Genomic DNA, 9,925 nt, shown 5'->3' with positions numbered 1-9,925 from the left:
CTCATGGACTTGCCTGCCTGGCCTGGCATTGAACCAAGATATTCATATCTCAACCTCCTGAGTAGCTAGGATAATGGGCATGGGCCACTGGCACCTGGCCATATGGCATGTTTTTGTTGCCAGCATTTGATAGCTAAGGTTGTTGTGAGTTTCCTGATCTCTTTTTCTTCTACAGGGGAAATTATAACTCAGAGGATCTTTCTTGGAGCCTGGTAGCTTATATAAGCACTAATGAGTAGCAGGAACACCAGTGTCTGGTACATAGGCCCCAGGATCTGGCCACATACCTGGGGTCTGACTTGGGAAGAATCCCCAAGTCCAGGGCCTGGGCTATGGTGGCAGTGGTAATCTCATGTGCCTGGTGTGAAGAAATTTCTGCTGCAGCATTTTAACATTGTGCTACGATTCAGATGTTTATGTATCTAAAATACTGTTAGGTGTGGGATACACCCTTGGTTGTCCTGGATCTCTGGTTCTAATATATTGATAATAGATTTTGAAGCTTGTTATTCTTCATAATGACATGATCACTGCCTTATAATCTTTTTTTCTCTCTCTCTGTCTTTCAAACACATAGAATATGCATATATAAAATATATATACATATATAGAAAGAGACATACTTTTCCTGGTAGCATCTGTTTATGAATGAGTAGACAAATATTTTTATACATTCACTCACACACATACAACTTATATAGTCATGTACCACATAATGTTTCACTCAGCAACAGATTATATGTGTGGCTATGATTACAAGAGTGAAATTTAATCAACAATGCATAGCTGCTGAAGGAACAACAGAAATAAAACTGAAGGCAAACAGAAAATACAACCCTCAAAGATCTCCATAATGAAACATTTAGTATAGGCTTTTGCAATTTTTTGCAAACTTCCTTGCAAAGTTTGAAAACACAAAACTCAACACTAAAAGGTTTTCTTTCACGGAGAGGAATGTTCAAGGTGGATCACCTGCCAACAAGTAGATCTGTGATGAATGGATGACATGATCTGAACAAATCACTATAGATGCATTTCTGAAAAGACTGACCTGGCCTTAAGAAGAGGTTTGGGCAGATACTTCAGGAGGGATGAGAAGAAAGCATAGTTCCCATAGGTGATGACAGCTCTATGTGTGCTATTGTTGCTGAAAGCCTTCTAGAAAGACAAGCTGTGGTGATGGAGAGCACTGATATGAGTGCTCCTGAACCCGTACACATCGTGTGGATTTGTCACTTTGTAAGAAAGTTTTGAAAAGGAAAACAAAACTAAAACATTCACTAGATTAAAATCTATAGACTTAAAATATGAAGATAGAAAAAAAAGGTATGAGCAGCTGCATATTATGTATTTTTACTTTAAAGTATTACAATAGAAGGCAAAAATGCTTAAAACTTTTATTTTGTTTTGTGCTGGCCGGACGGTTCGAACTCAGGGCCTGAGCACTGTCACTTAGCTTTAATGCTCCAGACTAGTGTTATAAGGTGAGAAAACAGAGAAGCCAAGTTTTGAGAGGTCAAATTTTAGAGTCTTTATTAAAAAGCTGGCCACTGCATGGTGGACTATTTTCTCAAAGATCAGCAGCCAGCAAATATACTCAACACTATTAGGAAAATGTGCCATGCAGGCCAGAGTGGAAAGAAAGAATTAAAACAAGATCAACAAACCAATTGAACAGGGATGCCATGATGACCGGCGACTTTCCAGGAGACAGGAGACAGGACATAAAGATGGAGTCGTGGCCTGGCATTTCGGTGCCAAAGCTGGATCAAGTAAAGGGGCAGGGTCACAGGAAACTCCCAGTCCTAGGCACTGGACTGACAGGTTTAGTAACTTATCAGGTATGCCCTGAGGGGATAGGAAGGGGTGTTTCACATTCCCTTACCAGGAAGACCGGAAGCTAGACCTTATATGGACATACTCAGGTATCATCAGAACTTTTCCTTCTAGGGACGATAGTTCTCAACATTCCATATAGGGAATACTTAGAGACTACTCAGAGGTTGGTGATTCAAGCTATTTAGGGAGTTACTCAAGGCAGAATCAGAGCATTCTCCATATGCAAACTTCCTTAAGACTAGGACATCTGCATTTCTCTGAAGCAGAGCCCTCCTAGCTCACCTTGAGCTTAGGATCTACATTCAATGAATGGCCTCTCACACCTCTAGGCTTTTCAGCATTGGATGGAGAATTCACCCAGCAAGGGGCACCAGAACGGCTGTAAGAAGTTACTTAAGACTCAGCCTCCCTACTTCATTAGTATTCTACCACTTTAAGCCACTTTGAGCCACAGCCTTATTTCTACCCTTTTCACAGTTAATTGGAGATAAGAGTTCATGGGCTTTTCTGGCTGACTGAATGGATGTCTTCAATCAGCAATCCTCAGATCTCAACTTCCTGGGTAACTAAAATTATGGGCATGAGTCTTCAGTGCTTAGGAAAATGTTCAGAAAAGTATTATTGAAGTCAATACCATGCAGATTCGTTCAAGTACATTTTATGAGGCTTCAACAATCATATAGTTTTCAGAATTTATGTGTATCATTAGGGGATATTGATGATAATGATGATGAGAGATGATAGATAGGGAGACAGACAGACAGACAGACAGACACATACATAGATACATAGATAGTTATATTAAACCTAAAAGACACGGCACTACATGTCCAAACAGATGCAGAAAGGCTATCACAAATATATGGATTCTTTTAAGGTCTGATTCATAGAAACTGAGAGTAGAAGGATGGCTGGTAGAAGTTGAGAGTGTTGAGCTACATTGATACGTTGCTCAACAAACAGGTACAATGTCACAACAAGTAGATGAAGAAGTTCTGAAGATCTACTGTATAACACCATGATTATAGCAATCATAACATAGCATATGATTAAAAACTTCTAGTAAACTAGGTCTTAACTGATTTCACCATAAAAGTATAAGTGTGATGTGATGTAAAATATACATTAACTCCCTTGATTGCAGTATTCAAATGGCAACAGACTTCCCATCTCAAATTTCAGCAACCAGTGGGAAATTGTGCAACACTTTTCAAGTGCAACACTTTTCAAGCACTGAAATAAAGGAACTTGTCAACGTTAGCTCTATCAAGAGAAACTACAAGAAAATTTCTGACATCATGGTGGCTAGTGAGAAGTGGCACAACACTTCTAAAGTCATAAAAGGGAACTATTCTCTATCTGATGAAAAGACAAAAATTCTCTGAAATGAATGAAAAATAAAGCATTAACAAATTAAAGAAAAATAGAGAACACAATGATGAAATACCTATTAAAATTGGCTCAGTGAATGGAAAGCAGTATGACATTTCCTCAAAAGACTAAACATAGAGCTCCCCTATGACCCAGAAATTCCACACCGAGCATTTACCCATTGGTCCAGAAGCAAGGACATACTAAATCCACTAGCACAACGATGTTCATTGCAACACTATTTATCATAGAAAAGATATGGAACCAACCCAAATGCCCCTCAGTTGATGAGTGGATCAACAAGATGTGGTATTTATACACAATGGAATTCTATGCTGCTGTCAGAAAGAACAACATCACTTCATTTGTAAGGAAATGGAAAGACTTGGAAAAATCATATTAAGTGCAATAAGCCAGACTCAAAGGAACATAGGCCCAATGGTTTTCCTCATTTGTCATAATCAGTAGAAACCTTGGACTCTCCTAGCAGAGATTCACAATAGGGCAAAACCTAGATACACAAGGCCATATAGGATGAGGCTAAATGAAAGGACCCCCAAGATATAGAAACAAGAGCTACATAATATGTGACCACTGTTCTTAATGTACTATGTTAATTCTCTTTTGTTGTCCCTTGGGTATCCCATATTATTACAGTATCTTACCTTGTTATCTGATATATTGTATATATGTTTATTTGAAATAAGATAGGGAAGGGGGAAAACAAGATGAGGGGAGGGGAATGTGGACAAAAATATGAGAAGGGGTATCAATGTTTGTGAAGTAATACACCTTCTATCTGGTGAATATAATGTAACCCTTCTATTAATTACAATAAAATAATTTAAAACTAAAAACAAAAGAATAGGGATAAAGCAATATAACATTATAGTAAAGTTTTCCACTCACTGAGGATAAACATTAAAAGTGAGAGAGGGGTGACACTGTTTAGAAAAAAAATGGTACTCATTACCTAACTTACATAATTGTAACTCCTCTGTACATCATTTTTACAATAAAATTTTTTTAAATGTGCTGCATAGAGAATAGAAATTGCTTTAGACTATGAAACAAGCTTAAACTTTTAGAGGAATCTGTGCATATTTAGCAGATACTACTACGTGACAAAGGAGATATTTGAACTTCTTTCTATAGACTGTGACATTTCTACACTTTCCTTCTGCTTTCAGTAAGGATAGAACTAATAGTACTTTGAAAAACCACACCCTTGATAAGAGTCTCTCACATAGTAGAAATGCAAACAGTGTTATTTAGGAAGCAAAATTTATTTGGAAATATTATTTAGGGATATAACAGGTTATTTAGGAATACAAAATTCACTGGCATTTCCCTGGTCATCATTTTTTTTTATATCTCTGCAAGTGTAGAACCTAATATCCAATGTCTCCTTTAATTTTTTGTATGTAGTCAATTCTATACAAGAATTTTGCTAAGTCTATATTAAGTGAAATATAAAAAAAAGAACTCACATTATTTTAGTGCAAGACCAGAAGCACATAGTTGCAAAGGGCTATTTTATTTCAAGCGTCAGGTCATAATTTATGACAGTGTCTTTATTTTCTATTTGAGATGAAAATGGCAAATGATATGCTATGATTTCTGACATCCATTTGGATATAAACCATTTCCTGTAGAAATATTTGACAAATCTCCATTTAGCTCCCTTGGACAATTGAAAGTTGTTCGAACTTTCTTCTTATGTATGAATGGTAATGTACAAAGTATTGTTATATGGGTTGTATTTGTGTCAACAATGGAAATCCTGCACACCTTGGTTTGGGAGAAGCCCCAGTTCCAGAAGGCTTTCTTGTGTTTACTGGTTTCTGCAGGGATTGTGATGCTGTCCAAAAAAAGAAAGGACAATGCTCTCTCAAATTTTAAGCTTATTTCATAGTCCAAAGCAATCCCTACTCTGTGAAATATATATTTTTAAAGCTTTCTTGTAAAGGTAATGTATAGAGGGGTACAGTTACATAAGTCAGATAATAAGTACATTTCTTTTTGAACAGTGTCTCCCTTGCCTCATTTTTAAAGCCTGGAGAAAAGGTAAACACAGAGAAGTTTCTTTCTTTTTTTTACTTTTTCTTCAGTATTTAGTATTACATATTCCTGAAAAACTTCCATCAATATAAATTTTAAGCCATATTTTAACATAAACATTAATCTACATACTCATGCAATAATAAAGGGTTCTTGAGGGAGAGAGATGTACTCTGCACTAAGAAGATGTCAATAACACTCAGAATAATGTTAGTAGGGACAAAGTGCTAGGCCACGGGAAAGTGATCAAAAGAAAGGGTAGACAGAGCTATGAAATACCTATAAAACACAAATAGTCAACAATGCAAGCACTCATACCCCATACATAAGATTTTGTGGTAAGAATTAAGAAGTAAATATGTCTTCTTAAATGAGAGAATGAGGGTAAAAGAAATTGTACATGGTCCTATATAAAAAGACTGAGAAGTCAAATCCTTCCTATATGTCAGAATATATATGAGCCAATAGATTGTCTTTAGTGGCTCATTTTAAGAAAAACATTTTAACTGTGTTGTACAAGAAATAGTTCAACACCTCTTTCCTACCTTCTCAAAAGGAGTTGAAAGCACAGATCCTTGTCCATGGTGGCAGCATGTATGCATTAGCTGTGGCTTTCAAAGAAAGTAGATACGTGAACTCATTTTCTTTGAAGTTGAAAGTCAAAGAGAACTCTTATGACTAGTATTTACACTAACCTCTTGCTGATCCCAAAGTGAAAAACCAGAAATGTATGGTCAACCAGAATGGTATTTGCGACCCTACACAAGGAGCATTAATCTTTATAATAACACTTTATTTTTTACCAAATTTTGAATTCCAATGTTTAAAGAACATTTTACTCTGTGCTTAGAAAAAGAATGATGTTATACTTAATATGGTAAAATTTGTGAGCAACTGTAAAATATGGAATAATTGGTTAGATACAAGGGGGATATATTGTTACATAGGTGAAGCATGAAGAAATTTGCATCTGCCAAACATTAGGCTGATCTTCCTAGCAAAAACTAACCTCTTGCAAGCTACATTATAGTGTGCTAGGTATTTATTATTTTCCTGTGCAATAGCAGGAATAAAAGAAAATAATGTTGTGTGTTGGTGGCTCACGCTTATAATCCTAACTACTCAAGAAGCTGCGATATGAGGATTACAGTTTGAAGCCATTCTAAACAGGAAAGTCTATAAGGCTCTTATCTCCATTTAATGATTAAAAAGTCAGATATGGAGTTGTAGTTCAAGTGGGAGAACACATTGGCCTTGAACATAAAAGCTCAGGACAGTACCCAGGCCCTCAGGTCAAGCTCCAGGACCAGTACAAAATAAAAAGAAATAACTTCACATCTACTATGATTTGGATGTGTTTGCATATGTTGAGAGCCTGGTCCCCAGTGGGGCAATATGATACGTGGTAGGGCCCTTAAGTAGCACAGCCGATTGTAACAGGGCTACTTTCAGGGTGAATAAGTGTGTTTCTCATGAGTCCCTCATTGGTTCTCAAAAGTGAATTGTTATAAAGGGGAAAGATATCTTTCTGTATCTTTATGACTTCCTGTCTCATCATGTCCTCTCTCACCTCTTCACTCATCTTTCCTGTTCTCTCCTCTCCTCTGCTTTCCTCTCTCCCATACCTCTCCTCCTCTTCCTCCTAATCCTTCTCCCCATCCTCTTCTTCCTCCTCCTCTGTCTCTCTCTGTGTCTCTCTTTCTCAAATGTATCTCACTGTGAAGTTATAACCATGATGTGATACAGAAAGCATGGGCTTTACCAAAGGTATTTTAGGTAATGCCAGGAGATGAATACAATGTCTTATAAACCTTACTTTTAAACAAAGTGTACAGAGAATTCAAAATACAATAAGAGAGATGAAAACAAGGACACCAGAAAACAGTTTAGCCTTTGATGACATAGCTATAGACTATACCAAACAATAGTTATTTGCAGACTGATGAACATAAAACACAATAGTTGGGTCTATTTACCTTATTTCCTTTTACCCCAGATGCCCCTCAGTTAATGAGTGTATCAACAAGATGTGGTATTTACACACAATGGAATTCTATGCTGCTGTCAGAGAGAATGACATCTCCCCATTTGTAAGGAAATGGAAAGACTTAGAAAAAATCATATTAAATGAAGTAAGCCAGCCTCAAAGGAATGTAGGCTCAATGGTTTCCCTCATTTGTCATAATCAGTAGAAACCTTGGGCTCTCCTAGCAGAGATTTACAATAGAACAAAATCTAGAGGCATAAGACCAAATAGTACGACACTAAATGTAAGGACCTCCCAGATAAGGAAACAAAAGCCATATAATGAGTGACTGTTGTCCTTAATGTACTGTTATCTCTCCTTTCTTCTACTTTTAGTTTTTTGAAGAACTTCAATGCTGATTTCCAGAGTGGCTGCACTAATTGACATTATTACCAACATAAGCTTATTATTTACCCTGATTCCTTGCCAGATAAATTTGAAAATATCTACAAAGTACAATGGAAATAAAATATATCTAAGTCTTTGGAATACAGGAAAATAAATCTACAAGGGAAATTTACAACAAAAATAATGCTTATATTAAATGATAATGAAGACCTTCCCAAGTAAAATAGTTATTATGTATGCATCAGCGAACTAGAAAAAAGAAGAACAAGCCAAAGTTAAACTTAGTAGAAGGAAGGAAATAACGTATCAGAACTAAAATAAACAACAAACAGAAAAGCCACAGAAAGAAGCAATAAAAATAAGTTATTTTTTAAAGCAACAGTTGATAATTTGTGAACTAGACAGGGAGTGAAAAAAGACTTGAGTAAATAAAATATAATATTAAAATGGGGAAATTATAAAGTCCCTCAGAAATTAAAAGAATTATAAAGAATTAATTTGAACAACTAAGTGACAACGGATTGGAAAACCTCGAATAAATGGATAAATTTTTATGAAAATATAACCCACAAATATTGAGTCAGAAAATACCAGAAAGTCTTAGGAGAATAACAAACACAAAGACTGATAAAGTGATCACAAATTTCCAAACAAAGAAACACCAAGGACCGGATTACATCTAGTACATTCAAAATTACTTAACACCAACATATTTTAAACTTTCACCAAAAAAGAGCTAGAGGGAATATTTTCAAAAATGTTATGGTTTGAATCTGAAATGTCCTATAAATATACATAAAGCTCAGTTGCCAGTTGATAGAATTGAGGAAAGTAATTAGATCCCTTTTTAGTGATGTGTTTATCTTGCTTAGATTTCAAAGTGACATTGTCTTCATTGCTTTAGTCAGATTTTTGTTTTTATTACAAAATACCTAAGCATAGGAGGAAAATATCTAAGAAAAGGAGGAAATGTTTATTTTGTCTCATAGTTTAAGAGGTTTCAGTCGATAGTTGTCTGAGTCCATTGCTTTGGGTTTATGCAGAGGAGTATAGAGTATAGTATGTAGAGGACATGTAAGCACTAAGCTACTTACTTCTTGACCACCAGGAAGCAGAGGGAGAGACAGGCAGGCAGGCAGGCAGGCAGGCAGACAGACAGACAGACAGACAGACAGACAGATGGACGGACAGACAGACAAGCACAGAGAAACCCAGAGACAGAGACAGAGAGAAGAGAGAAGAAATGTCTAATAACATGGTGTACCCATTGACAGTATGATCCTAAGTTGTATGAGTCCTCATTCATTTGACTCCTTTCAGATATGACCTCATCAATATAAGGTTAGAATCCTTATGATTCAATCATTAAATTTTACACACAAGCATGGAAGACCATGAATAACCAAAACAACTCTTTAAAAAGTAAAATGTCATCATATCTACTGACTTCAATTTATATTACATTGCCATCACAGTCTAAACAACACGGATATGACATTAAGATAGACACATCAGAGGAACAAAACATAGATCTCAGAAATGCATTCACATGTTTGCAACAAGGACCCCAAGAGTATATTTTAATAAAAGTATAGCTTCATCAGCAATGATATCTGAAAACTGAATTTCAGTGTACAATGTTAAAATTTGATCCATATTTTTAAACTCTATATCAAATTAAACTGAAAAGGGATAAAATACCTAAACGTAATATCTTCTTTCCTGAAATAAAAAAGCAAGGTTTCTTGATATAGGCCTCAGGAGCAAATATTTGGGGGTGAAAAATATTATATCAAATCCTCAAACCACAAAATAAAATTAAAAGAGCAAGATGCCAATGGCTCACACCTGTAATCCCATTTACTCAAGAGATTTAAGATCAGAGGATCAAAATTTGAAGACAGTCAGGTTAGACAAGTCTCTGAGACTCCATCTCCAATTAGTCATCCAAGTCCCAGACTGGAGGCTTGGCTCAACTGGTAGAATGCCAACTAAATGAGCTCAGGGTCCTAGTATAAAACTCTGGTAGTAACAAAAAGTAAAATAAAGCAAAATAAAACAAATAGAATAACAACCAACTAAGGAGTTGAGCAGAAAACAGCAATGGAAATTTTAAAAGTCATCTATAAATTTGGAAATTGTAATTGCAAATTATGTATCTAATAGGTATTTGATATCCAAACTATATTTAAAACCTCATATAACTCACTGATCACCAGTGGCTCATACCTGTAATCATAGCTGCTCAGGAGGTTCACAGTTGGAAGTCACGTGGGATAG

The sequence above is a fragment of the Megascapheus bottae genome, chromosome X (genome assembly GCF_031878675.1).
Source record: "Megascapheus bottae isolate mThoBot1 chromosome X, mThoBot2.hap1, whole genome shotgun sequence".
Classification (NCBI taxonomy): Eukaryota; Metazoa; Chordata; class Mammalia; order Rodentia; family Geomyidae; genus Megascapheus; species Megascapheus bottae.
Note: the sequence above shows the minus strand (reverse complement) of the source record.